General features: G+C 42.8%; 1 protein-coding gene across 1 annotated transcript in view; it reads right to left on the reverse strand.

Moving 5' to 3' along the window:
• The window catches only part of foxo3b (forkhead box O3b), a 125753-nt gene that overhangs the window by 39832 nt on the left and 71272 nt on the right, over positions 1-14649 (reverse strand). The window lies entirely within an intron of this gene.

The raw sequence follows: 14649 nt of genomic DNA on the forward strand, positions 1-14649 counted from the left end.
TCCGACAGCTGCGCAAGAAGAAGGAGGCTGCGTGGAGAAGCGGGGACCGAAGTACATACAGAGAAGCGAAGTACCACTTCACCAGGGAAGTGGAGAAAGCTAAATCTGTGTACTCTAACCGTCAACAGGAACAGTTCCGCTCCAATGATTCTGCGGCAGTTGGGAGAGGTCTGAGGGCCCTTACGAACTATAAGCCCAAAACCCCAGGCCCTGAATGACCGGACTCTCACTCAGGGCCTCAACACACATTACTGTCGTCATGAACGGCCTTCAGCTCATCAAAGCCATGCTCCCCCCACCATCACCCTCCCCACCAATGCCAGCACATCATTAAAGGAGTTAAAGGACTCAAAGGACTCCAATGACATCACAGGACTCCAAAAACATCATAAGACTGTAAAGACCCTCTCCATCAAAGAAGAGGATGTACGCCGGCAGGTCTTGAAGCTGAATACGCGGAAGGCCCGCGGGCCGGATGGTGTCTCCCCCTCCACTCTCAGACACTGTGCGGACCAGCTGGCTCCTGTCTTCACTGACATTTTTAACACCTCTCTGGAGCTATGCCGCGTGCCGTCCTGCTTTAAGACCTCTACCATTGTCCCTGTCCCCAAGAAAGCACGGATCACAGGACTAAATGACTACAGGCCGGTCGCGCTGACGTCTGTGGTCATGAAGTCCTTTGAGCGCTTGGTCCTGCCCCACCTCAAGGACATCACCGCCCCCCTCCTGGACCCACTGCAGTTCGCCTACAGAGCCAACAGGTCTGTGGATGATGCAGTGAGCCTGGCCCTCCACTTCATCCTGGAGCATCTGGACTCCCCAGGAACCTACGCTAGGATCCTGTTTGTGGACTTCAGCTCTGCCTTCAACACCATCCTCCCTGGACTGCTACGAGACAAGCTCTACCAGCTCAGCGTGCCCGACTCCCTCTGCAGTTGGATCAATGACTTCCTGACAGACCGAAGACAGCACGTACGGCTGGGGAAGATTGTCTCGGACAGTCGAACCACAAACACTGGTACTCCTCAGGGCTGTGTACTCTCCCCCTGGCTCTTCTCCCTGTATACAAACTGCTGCACCTCCAGTCACCAATCCGTAAAACTGCTCAAGTTTGCGGATGACACCACCCTCATCGGGCTCATCTCGAATGGCGATGAGTCCGCCTACAGGAGAGAGGTGGACCGGCTGACGTCCTGGTGCAGCCTCAACAACCTGGAGGTGAACGCCCAGAAAACAGTGGAGATGATCATGGACTTCAGGAAAGTCACAGCCCCATCATCCCCCCTCACCCTGATTGACTCTCCCACCCCCGTCCCCATTGTGGACTCCTTCCGTTTCTTGGGCACCACCATCACCCAGGACCTCAAGTGGGAGCTGACCATCAGCTCCCTCATCAAGAAGGCCCAGCAGAGGATGTACTTCCTGCGGCAGCTGAGGAAACTTAAGGTGCCGACAGAGATGCTGGTGCAGTTTTACTCAGCCATCATAGAGTCCATCCTGACCTCCTCCATCACAGTGTGGTTCCCCTGGCGCCACAGTCCAGGATAAGAATAGACTGCAGCGCATCGTACGTGCTGCTGAGAAGGTGATTGGCTGCAAGCTCCCATCCCTCCAGGACTTGTTCTCCTCCAGGACCAGGAGGCGTGTGGGTCGGATCACAGCTGACTCTTCTCACCCTGGACACACACTATTCTCCCCTCTCCCCTCAGGCAGGAGACTCCGCTCCATCCAGACCCACACCTCCCGCCACCTGAACAGTTTTTTCCCCTCGGCCATCAGGCAAATGAACAATAACTCCTAACAGCAGCTCCTTGAATTCCTTGAATTCCTTCTAAGTCTACCTGATAGCTCAGTCACAGCTCTTTTTATACCAAATATGTGTTATATGTGATTTATGTCGCACGTTTGCACCAAGAAAAATTCCTAGTTTGTGAACCCGTTCTCAAACAATGGCAATAAAACGATTCTGATTCTGATTCTGAATGCTCCCAACCTTGTGGAAACAGTTTGAAGCGGGCCCCTTCCTCTTCCAACATGACTGTGCACCAGTGCACAAAGCAAGGTCCATAAAGACATGGATGACAGAGTCTGGTGTAGATGAACTTTACTGGCCTGCACAGAGTCCTGACCTGAACCCGGTAGAACACCTTTGGGATGAATTAGAACGGAGACTGAGAGCCAGGCCTTCTCGACCAACATCAGTGTGTGACCTCACCAATGCTCTTTTGGAAGAACGGTGGAAAATTCCTATAAACACTCCGCAACCTTGTGGACAGCCTTCCAAGAAGAGTTGAAGCTGTAATAGCTGCAAAAGGTGGACCATCATCATATTGAACCCTGTGGGTTAGGAATGGGATGGCACTTCAAGTTCATATGTGAGTCAAGGCAGGTGGCCAAATACTTTTGGCAATATAGTGTATATTCTTATTATATTTGTTCTTGCCTCCATCGCCAAAGGGCTTGCCAATGTGGGGTTTAGTGAGTTTGAGGGGCGTCGTCTTGATTATCGCTTGTTATGAAACCATTGTGTGTGAGGTCCCATAGTACATTTTTGGGGTCTCACTTTTTTGTAAGCGTTTTGAAAACAAATAATATGTGTATGCATTATCCTGTTATAGCTCACATTCTATATTGTGTTTTGGAAAAAGGTTGTCATAAACGTTAATTCATTAAAAAAAACAATACAAAAGAAAACACGTTTTTATGCATATATAAATTTATTCAGTTATAAACGTTCATTCACTTTTTTCTTTCCTTCATGGATCTAAACTTTGTTTCTATATTTTTATTATAATATTTTCAGAATGTGTTTGTTCTATTTTTGGCCAAAGTAAGACAAAGAAAACATTCTGAAGTTGTCTTTATTTTTTAGTTTTAATGCCATGATTTGAATAGTCCGGCCCGCTTGTGCACAGGTTTTCCTCCATGATCTGAGCTAAAATGAGTTTGACACCCCTGTTATAGAACAAGAAGAGAGGACTAGCTTGGTGAGGCATCTACATGATTAATGATATTTTAACGTGATATTCGCAGCATCCACGGGTGGAAGAATGAAGGGTGTCTAATGATTCGTAGTTATCCATAAGGAAAATGTTGCTGAGACATGCTGAGCTACATGTAGGGAAAATGAGATTGCTATCCACACCTCATTGCAAAATAAATGGAGTAGCAAAGACTGATTTGCGGACAATTTCAGTGGGAAAACTGCATAGTCTTAGTGCAGTTTTAGCAGGGGAATATCCAGGTTAAAGGGACACTTTATGACTGTACCACAGCTTTATTGCTCATGGTCAGATAAGAAAATCGCTACCATACAGTCTTGAGCTCATTTCTTATCTTAGCCACACATAACTGACTGGAAACCGAAAGCCCTGCCCGACTCCAACGTCATTTTTAGTAATAATTGAAATCCTTAAGTAAAAGTGAGAGGTAAACATTTTTACTTTTAGCATTTTAAAAATTGTACACTGTTAGCATTTTTGTTTTGCTTCACTGAAGAACATTTTGACTGAAAAAGTTACAGCTCTACAACGCTACAGCAAATAAGTTTGTGGGTTTAACATCTGAACCATTGATATACAGTATGTATTACAAGTTGCTAGCTCAGCTGCAGATGCTAAATTTGCACTTTAGCACCTTTGTTTACTATAAAGTTGTGTCAAACCGTTGTCCTTGACAATTCCACAGTAACAGAACATTCAAAGAAATGTATTTCTTAATAATTTCTGAAATGGAAACCATTAATACAAGACGTCCGTAGATGCTAAATGTACTGTTAGCACCTTTGTTTTGTTTTTAGAATTACGACTCAGCAAAAAAGTTTGTGCAGTCAAAAGATCATTTGTACCTTTAGCATCTTTTTTTAAAAGTTTCAATATAGAGTATTTTGAGTATTTTTTTACCCGGCCATTCTACAACACCACAGCAAAGAAATTTGCGCAGTCAAAATTTGATTTGATTGATTGCTACGTGCTAGCCAAACCGCAGATGCTACATTTGTACATTTGGCATCTTTGTTTTTGGTTTCAATATACAGTATTTTGACTGAAAGAGTATTTTTTTCCCCCCCGGCCATTCTACAACACCACAGCAAAGAAGTTTGCGCAGTCAAAAGTGGATTTGATTGATTGCTACATGCTAGCTAAACCACAGATGCTACATTTGTACATTTGGCATCTTTGTTTTTTGTTTCAATAGAGAGTATTTTGACTGAAAGTGTTCTCCTGGATAGTTCTACAACACCAGCGTCAAGAAGAGTGTGCATTCAAAAGTGGATATGATTGATTGCTATGTGCTAGCTAAACCACATATGCTACATTTGTACCTTTAGCATCTTTTTTTTGTTTCAATATAGAGTATTTTGACTGAAAGAGTGTTTTTTTCAACAGTTCTACAACACCACAACAAAGAAGTTTGTGCAGTCAAAAGTGGGTATGAGTGATTGCTAGGTACTAGCTAAACCACAGATGCGACATTTGTACTGTTCGCATCTTTGTTTTTTGTTTCAACAGAGTATTTTGACAGAAAGAGTGTTTTTTTAGATTTCTACTCTTAGTATATCCCTTTTTGTTTCAATACATTTTGACTGAAAGAGTGTTATTGACAGTTCTACAACACCAGCGCCTAGATGTTTGTGCAGTCAAAAGTGGATATTAGGGCTGCAACTAACAACTAATTTGATAGTCGATTAATCTGTCGATTATTACTTCGATTAATTGATTAATAATCTGATAAGAGACTAACTACATTTCTATCCTTTCCAGTATTTTATTGAAAAAAAAAACAGCATACTGGCACCATACTTATTTGGATTATTGTTTCTCAGCTGTTTGTAAATGTTGCAGTTTAAAAATAAAGGTTTTTAAAAAAAAAACATTTAAAAAAAAGTAGCCTCTGTGCATGTGCATAGCATAGATCTAACGAATCGATGACTAAATTAATCGCCAACTATTTTGATAATCGATTTTAATCGATTAGTTGTTGCAGCCCTAGTGGATATGATTGATTGCTACGTACTAGCTAAGCCGCAGAAGCTACATTTGTACTTAGCATTTTAGTTTTCATATTAGTGATTCCCAGAGCCCAAAAAAAGTCTGCGGGCTATAGAGCGTTTTCTATTTGGGCTCCAGTATTCTGGAATGTCCTCCCGTTAACAGTTAGAGATGCTACCTCAGTAAAGGCATTTAAGTCCCATCTTAAAACTCATTTGTATACTCTAGCCTTTAAATAGACCCCCTTTTTAGACCAGTTGATCTGCCGTTTCTTTTCTTTTCCGCTCTGCCCCCTCTCCTTGTGGAGGGGGAGTTACACAGGTCCGGTGGCCATGGATGAAGTGCTGGCTGTCCAGAGTCGGGACCCGGGGTGGACCGCTCGCCTGTGCATCGGTTGGGGACATCTCTGCGCTGCTGACCCGTCTCCCCTCAGGATTGTAGGATTGTTTCCTGCTGGCCCCACTATGGACTGGACTCTCACTATTATGTTAGATCCACTATGGGCTGGACTTTCGCTGATATGTTGGATCCACTATGGACTGGACTTTCACAATATTATGTCAGACCCACTCGACATCCATTGCTTTCGGTCTACCCTAGGGGGGGGGGGGGGTTACCCATATGCGGTCCTCTCCAAGGTTTTTCATAGTCATTCACATCGACGTCCCACTGGGGTGAGTTTTTCCTTGCCCTTATGTGGGCTCTGTACCGAGGATGTCATTGTGGCTTGTGCAGCCCTTTGAGACACTTGTGATTTAGGGCTGTATAAATAAACATTGATTGATTGATCGAGAGTTTTTGTGTTCCAATATAGTATTGAGTATTCTGACTGAAAGAGTTAGCATACTTGTTTTTTGTTTTAATATAGAGTATTTGGACTTAAGAGTGTTTTTTCAACAGTTCTACAACACCACAGCCAGTAGGTTTGTGCAGTCAAAAGTGGATATGACTGATTTCCACACGCTAGCTATGCCGCAGAAGCTACATTTATACAGTTAGCATACTTGTTTTTTGTTTTAATATAGTGTATTTTGACTTAAAGAGTGTTTTTTCAACAGTTCTACAACATCACAGCCAAAAGTGGATATGATTGTAGCTACGCCGCAGAAGCTACATTTATACAGATAGCATACTCGTTTTGTGTTTTAATATAGATTATTTTGACTTAAAGAGTGTGTTTTCAACAGTTTCAACAATACTGTGTAGTCAAAAGTGGATATGATGGATTTCTCTGTGCTAGCTATGCCGCAGATGCTACATTTGTACGGTTAGCATCTTTAGACCGCAAAATTATATATATATATATATATATATATATATATATTTATATATATATATATATATATATATAAATATATATATATATATACAAATCAATTTGATGAAAAAAAGCATTCTAGTTGACTGTTCCACCAGAACTCAAGACTAGTGAGAGAAGTCTGAGCATCAACTGGATATGAGTGCATTTACAACTTGCATGCTATTTATTTTGTTTTGAAAGAAGACATCTGGAAGGGCAGTGATGCTATCACAGGATTTATTATTTTATATAACTTGGCCACATTGAGAGCCAAGCATGAGACGAAACAAATCAGTCACGAAGGAAGTAAAGGCTGGGCTGTGCAAGGAGGTTGACTGAGGTTTATGACTCTAACATCGACATTAACACCAAGCAACACTGTGTGCATACTTGTGTCTCCACTCAGGTTTGGATTCTTGCTTGTGCAGAGAACTGAACGGGGGCTATTAGGTAACCAAAGGGCAGGGGATGATGGAAACTCAGCCCTTCTTGGTTGAAAAAAAAAAAAGTATCAGTATCGGAATTATCATGCTGCGGAGTTTGATTTGTTTCCCTCGAATGACAGGAACAGTTGCAGTGCACAGGGAATCACAAATCTATTTTCCAGGACAGTAAAACAATGCAACTATTCCCCAACTCTTTCAAAAAATACTTTGGGGTGTTTTCTGCTTTCCCTCGACTGCCACTTTCCTAATAGTAGGTGACTGCTAGGAAGTATAAATAAATAAATATTGCTTTTAACGTAACTGAATTTAGCTCAGCATTTTAAAAACACATTTTAGCATTATTTTTCTCAAGCTTCTCCCTTAAAGTGTTCTGGCGCACTTTTAAAACATCTGTTTAATGTAATTGTTCACATTAAATCAAACACACTCACACAATCATTCAGTCAGCCTTTTAGCACGTTATGGACTCACTCTCCTCATGGAGAACCACAAAATGCACAAGACGCAGCCCCAAACCCAAAGGCGAGCGACCAAGCCATCGAAAAAGGAAACAGAAATCCACCACCACACCAACGGGACCCGAAAGGCCAGATCGGAGACAGCATTCAATGACTTTAGCGGTAGGTAACTGTATGCCGTGTTACAGGTACTGTGTAATGTTACATGTGTGAATAAAAACACAAGCACCTGTGTAAATATTTCAAGTTTCAATGTGTACACCTGCAGCTTATAGACGTGTGTGGCCAACATATGTACAAAATAAAATTTGTACCAAAATTAGGTGGGTGCGGCTTATATTCAGTTGCGTTCTGTAGTCCGGAAACTACGGTACTTGCTACTTCTACTAGGTAGAACACGCATGAGGTGGCAAACAACGCAAATAATGGGGGTAAACTATTTTGCCCATAATGCCCTCTTAATAAACATCCAAAAAGTGCCAACAATACTCCATTCACATCTCGTGACCTGATTATAAACCAAGTATTAGTGATATTGTTATTATAAACGCAAACGCAGACAAACTAATTTTAGCGGCACATTGATCACAGAGAGCATTGACATTCCGAGCCGGCTAGCTGCTGCTGCATCGATTTTGAGCTGGTAAAAGTTAATTCTAGGTTATAAATCATGCCTCTGACTTGTATAGAAGGTAGTTGCCATAAACCGAGAAGTTGGTCAACTTTGACATTCAACTTTGACCCAGAGATGGCATGAAATAATTGATAAGATGCTTGTTTTTTAAGCACTTTTAAAGGCCTACTGAAACCCACTACTACCAACCACGCAGTCTGATAGTTTATATATCAATGATGAAATTTTAACATTGCAACACATGCCAATACGGCCGGGTTAACTTATAAAGTTCAATTTTAAAATTCCCGCCACACTTCCGGTTGAAAAACTCCTTTGGATATGATTTATGCGCGTGACGTCACAAAAGCAATGGAAGTGGTTGGACCCCATCGGACCCGATAGAAAAGCCTCTTGTTTTCTTCGACAAAATTCCACATTATTCTGGACATCTGTGTTGGTGAATCTTTTGCAATTTGTTTAATGAACAATGGAGACTGCAAAGAAGAACGTTGTAGGTGGGATCGATCGGTGTCTTAGCGGCTAAGTACAATACTGTAATATCTGTGATATTTGCATTAGTGTACTGTCTTTAAGGGTTTGGGGAACGCGCATGCGCGAGTGAGTTGGCGGAGAACTTGTGTGTGTGAGCTTTGGCTAACAACAGCTCGTGTATGTGTGTGTGTTACTTTTTGAACTACAACCAGTTACTGCTTTTTAATAAAGCGATTGAGCAGCGCTTCCTCGTCTGTGTGACTCCTTCTCCACTGCGGGGCATTACAATACTTACAGCAACACAACAAGGACTACTTACCCTGACGCCTAGCCGATGCTTGCCGCCAAACCCACGGATGAAGTCCTTCGTCGTGCCGTTGATCGCTGGAATGCAGGTGAGCACGGCTGTTGATGGGTTTCTATCTTCATTTGAGAACGATGCTACGCGCTAGCTCAGTAGCTAAGTGTGTCACCGATGTATTGTCTTGGAGATAAGTCACTTTAAATGTCCATTTCGCGTGCTCGACTCTCATTTTCAAGAGGATATAGTATCCGAGGTGGTTTAAAATACAAATCTGTGATTCACAATAGAAAAAGGAGAGAGTACATAGTTCTGTGAGGTCTGGTTGCTAAGTTAGCTTCAATGGCGTCGTTAGCACAGCATTGTTAACCTTCGCCAGCCTGGAAATCATTAACCGTGTATTTACATGTCCACGGTTTAATAGTATTGTTGATTTTCTATCTATCCTTCCATTAAGGGGTTTATTTATTTTGTTTCTATCTTCATTTGAGAACGATGCTATCGCGCTAGCTCAGTAGCTAAGTGTGTCACCGATGTATTGTCTTGGAGATAAAAGTCACTTTAAATGTCCATTTCGCGTGCTCGACTCTCATTTTCAAGAGGATATAGTATCCGAGGTGGTTTAAAATACAAATCTGTGATTCACAATAGAAAAAGGAGAGTGTACATAGTTCTGTGAGGTCTAGTTGCTAAGTTAGCTTCAATGGCGTCGTTAGCACAGCATTGTTAACCTTCGCCAGCCTGGAAATCATTAACCGTGTATTTACATGTCCACGGTTTAATAGTATTGTTGATTTTCTATCTATCCTTCCATTAAGGGGTTTATTTATTTTGTTTCTATCTTCATTTGAGAACGATGCTATCGCGCTAGCTCAGTAGCTAAGTGTGTCACCGATGTATTGTCTTGGAGATAAAAGTCACTTTAAAAGTCCATTTCGCGTGCTCGACTCTCATTTTCAAGAGGATACAGTATCCGAGGTGGTTTAAAATACAAATCCGTGATCCACAATATAAAAAGGAGAGTGTGGAATCCAATGAGCCAGCTTGTACCTAAGTTACGGTCAGAGCGAAAAAAGATACGTCAATCACTGCCTCTCAAGTCGTTCACTGTAACGTTCCTCATCTACAAATCTTTCATCCTCGCTCAAATTAATGGGGTAATCATCACTTTCTCGGTCCGAATCTCTCTCGCTCCATTGTAAACAATGGGGAATTGTGAGGAATACTAGCTCCTGTGACGTCACGCTACTTCCGGTACAGGCAAGGCTTTTTTTTATCAGCGAGCAAAAGTTGCGAACTTTATCGTCGATTTTCTCTACTAAATCCTTTCAGCAAAAATATGGCAATATCGCGAAATGATCAAGTATGACACATAGAATGGATCTGCTATTCCCGTTTAAATAAAAAAAAATCATTTCAGTAGGCCTTTAAAACAAAAAACAAAAAAAAACACATATTGTGAAGATTATGATTAATTCATCTGAACGGGAAGTCGAAAACATCCCATCAGTCGGCATCCCAGTGAGAGCAGATATTGTACAGTCAGTGATTGTTTATTTACGAGTTAGAATGCAGAAAAAAGAAAAAACATACACTATATTGCCAAAAGTATTTGGCCACCTGCCTTGACTCACATTCCTAACCCATAGGGTTCAATATGACCTTTTGCAGCTATTACAGCTTCAACTCTTCTGGGAAGGCTGTCCACAAAGTTGCTGAGTGTGTTTATAGGAATATTCGACCATTCTTCCAAAAGCGCATTGGTGAGGTCACACACTGATGTTGGTCGAGAAGGCCTGGCTCTCAGTCTTTGTTCTAATTAATCCCTAAGGTGTTCTCGGGTTCAGGTCAGGACTCTGTGCAGGCCAGTCAAGTCCATCCACACCAGACTCTGTCATCCATATGGACCTTGGAAGGGGCCCGCTCCAAACTGTTCCCACAAGGTTGGAAGCATGCAAGCATGGAATTGTCAAATGTTTTGGTATCCTGGAGCATTCAAAGTTCCTTTCACTGGAACTAAGGGGCCAAGCCCAACTCCTGAAAAACAACCCCACACCATAATTCCTCCTTTATAATTCCTGTCTTACATAATGATTGTGAGTGATAGATTCCCCCCAAAAAGTGCCTTCTAGCACACCGCATTTCAAAAGACAACTGCCCCATCTCACCGTAGAAAGTAAAAACAGATGCCTTCAACAGTTCTTTAGTTAGCTTAGCAGGTTTTAAGATGTGTTTTCTTTATTTTTCTAAAGCTGTGGCGCCACCTACCACCCCCCCCCCCCCCCCCCCTGCCCCCTCCTGCACGGCGACACCTGAGCGAGTCTTTCTGATCTTGTGTTTCCACAACACAGCCTGGCAACCGCATCCCGTGTCATGCACACACGTGACTTAGCTCGGGGCGGACAAAAGGTCGGATTTTTGTCCGAGTCCTCGACGAGGTCAGAGGTATGACCGCACCGAGGGTCACAATGGCGTGACACCCGGTCTCGGCGGTAAACTCCAAACACCGGGCCGAAAGATCTCGCTTGAAACGGTGAGCTTGATTGGTGGGAATTTGGGACTTGCTGTTTCCTGTTTGCGTGTGTGTGCGTGTGAATGTGTGTGTGTGTGAGTGTGTGAGAGCACATATGTGATGAAGTTCAGCATCTGGTTTAAATTAGCATTACAGCCCTGCTGGCATTCATGCCTTCCCCGAATGATGCTAAAAAACACAACAATTCCTAGCACATGTTCCAAGAAGATGTCGATTTTTTAAAGCCAGGATGTGTTTGGTGAAATGAACTCGTGAAACGTAATGACTCTTGAAAAAATAAGATTTATAAACTCCACAAATATGAATAAATGGGAACTAACCCGGAAGCCTTAACTGATAAACTGAATCATAACTTATAGACATTTAAAACATTTTTTATTTTTCCTCAAGAAAGGGAGGGAAAGAAAGGAAAGAAGAAGGAAGGGAGAAGGGGAGAAAAAAAATAAAAATAAAAATTGTCGTATCTTTTTTGTAGTTTTATTCCTTTTTTATTAATGTTATTATTTGTTGTATTGTTCCCACACTACCATTGCTTTTTTGTATCACTTTTGATATGGTTTTGTCAATGTTTACTTGCTTTTTTTGGTGACTTTTTTTATTTTATTTTATTTTATTTTTTGCATCTGATCAAGCTACGAAAATGTGACTTTCTTCTTCTTTTTTAAGTGTGAACGGTAGAGAGGTCCTCGGGAGGTGATCTAGTGCAGTGTTTTTCATTCTTTTTTGAGCCAAGCAGAAATCATTTAAAAACGAAACTCAGTTGACAGTAAAAAGTCGTCGTCGCAATTATTGGATATGACTTTAAACCATAACCAAGCATGCATCAATAAAGCTTTTGTCTCAAAGTAGGTGTACTGTCACCACCTCTCACGTCACACCATGATTTATTTTGAGTTTTTTGCTGTTTTCCTGTGTAGTGTTTTAGTTCTTGTCTTGCGCTCCTATTTTGGTGGATTTTTGGTATTTTTCTGTAGCAGTTTCATGTCTTCCTTTGAGCAATATTTCCCGCATCTACTTTGTTTTAGGAATCAGGAATATTTCAGTTGTTTTTATCCTTCTTTGTGGGGACATTGTTGATTGTCATGTCATGTTCGGATGTACTTTGTGGACGCCGTCTCTGCTCCACAGTAAGTCTTTGCTGTTGTCCAGCATTCTGTTTTTGTTTACTTTGTAGCTAGTTCAGTTTTAGTTTCATTTTGCATAGCCATCCCTAAGCCTCAATGCCTTTTCTTAGCGGCACTTGCCTTTTGTTTATTTTTGGTTTAAGCGTTAGATACCTTTTTACCTGCAAACCATCGTTCGTCGTTCCAGACACCTACAAAGCAACTAGCTACCCGCTGCCACCTACTGATATGGAAGAGTATTATATGGTTACTCTGCCGAGCTCTAGACAGCACAGACACTCAACAACGACACATTTGCGGATTATTACCTTGCGGTTAGAGTGTCCGCCCTGAGATCGGTAGGTAGTGAGTTCAAACCCCGGCTGAGTCATACCAAAGACTATAAAAATGGAACCCATTACCTCCCTGCTTGACACTCAGCATCAAGGGTTGGAATTGGGGGTTAAATCACCAATTTCACATAATCTCCCACGGCACACCAAACAATATCTCACGGTACACTAGTGATCACTTCCTGATCCTGAGCCAGTGCAGGATGGATGGATATATACAATATCTGGGTATTTTTTCTAATAATGTCTATACTGTAAACCATGAGTTGTTAAAGCCCAAGTGCACCTCTCTCCTCAAGTGTGCATGCGAGTGTGGATGAGTGGATGTGTGCATGTATGAAGGGTCTGAGTGAGCAAAGTATGATTGTCGAATGTGATTTTAACTGTAAAATTCAATAAAATATATTTGCAGGATGTCTTTGAAAAGCCTGCTCGTACGTTCGTGAATGTTCCGGGCCGATCCAGAACCAGGTGGCTGGGTCGGGCTGAGTGGAGTAACCTGATGACCTTCTCCCCAGCAAAGCACTCCAGCTCCTCTCGGGGACCCCAAAGGCATTCCAAAGCCAGATGGGCTCCGAAATCCCTCCCCTCGGTTTCTTCTAGTCCACCACGTGGGCCTCATCTCCCTCAGAGACAACATCATCTTGCCTTGACGTGCGGACTTAACCTCACCTTATCTGCATGCTTTTTGGCCACTGCAGCAAGGGTGAGGTTTAGGATTGGAATCAGCTGCTCCGTTTATCGTTACCCACAATGACGACGGAACCACAGTCACCAAAATGTCTTACTTATTAACAAAGACACCAAGACCATGTCCACAGTACCACAGCAACAGCTAGCATTCCAGGGCCAATCAGACGCCTGAAGAATTATTCAATGTTTTCCAGGCCAAAGACACCCAAACTGAGGAAGAGAAGGAGCAGGGGGCCGCTACATTTATATGTTGTATAAAATTTAATCGGGTTCGAAATTAAACTGGTCCTGAAGGTACCGTGGTATTGTGCAATACTAAGATATTCAAATAACACAATGCCACTAATAGCTAGCGACTGGCGCGCTAATGCTAGCTTCCAACTGGCGCATTATCCGCTAGCTGCAAATTGACAGATTAATCGCTAGCTGCCAAATGATGCGCTATACACGAGCGGCCAAATGACATGCTATCCGCCAGCTGACGGGTTAATCGCTAGCTGCCAACTGGCACGCTAATTGCAAGCTGCCAACTGGCGTGCTACTCGCCCGTTGCAAAATGGCCCGCTAAACGCTAGCTGCCAACCTGAACACCAGTCCCTAGCTGAGAGCTTGCGTGGTCATTCTTAGCCGCCGACTTAGGCACTATCTGTTAGCTGCCAACTGGCGCACAATCCACTAGCTGCCAACTGATGCGCTATCCGCTAGCCACCAGCTGACGCATTAAATGCTCACTCACAACTTATGCGAAATCCGCCAGCTGCCAACTGAAGCACTATCCGCCAGCTGACGCGTTAATCGCTAGCTGCCAGCTGGCACACTACTTGCAAGCTGTCAACTGGCGTGCTACTCGCCGGTTGCAAAATGGCCCGCCAAACGCTAGCTGCCAACCGGCGCGCTAAACACTACCTGCCAACCTGAACACCAATCGCTAGCTGAGAGAGCTTGTGTGGTAATTGCTAGCCGCCGACACCGGCACTGTCTGCTAGCTGCCATCTGGCGCGCAATCCGCTAAATGCCAACTGATGTGTTATCCGTTAGCCACCAGCTAACGCATTAATTTCTCGCTCGCAACTGATGCGAAATCTGCTAGCTGTCTAATGATGCACTATCCGCGAGCCGCCAATTGATGCGCTGTCCGCCAGCTGACGTGTTACTCGCAAGCTGCCAACCTGTGCACTAAATTAATAATCCTAACACAGACACTCGTAAACGTGTTAGCATATTAGCTAATGCTAACGACGTTAGCTGCATTATATTACAATAGCAGGTACAAATATCCTTGAAAACACCCCAGCAGACATCACACATGGACGGTTTAGTAAGTAAGGATTGTTTTAGTTGTATTGTAAAACTTAAATAGTGT

Source organism: Entelurus aequoreus, linkage group LG23, assembly GCF_033978785.1.
Source record: "Entelurus aequoreus isolate RoL-2023_Sb linkage group LG23, RoL_Eaeq_v1.1, whole genome shotgun sequence".
Lineage (NCBI taxonomy): Eukaryota > Metazoa > Chordata > Actinopteri > Syngnathiformes > Syngnathidae > Entelurus > Entelurus aequoreus.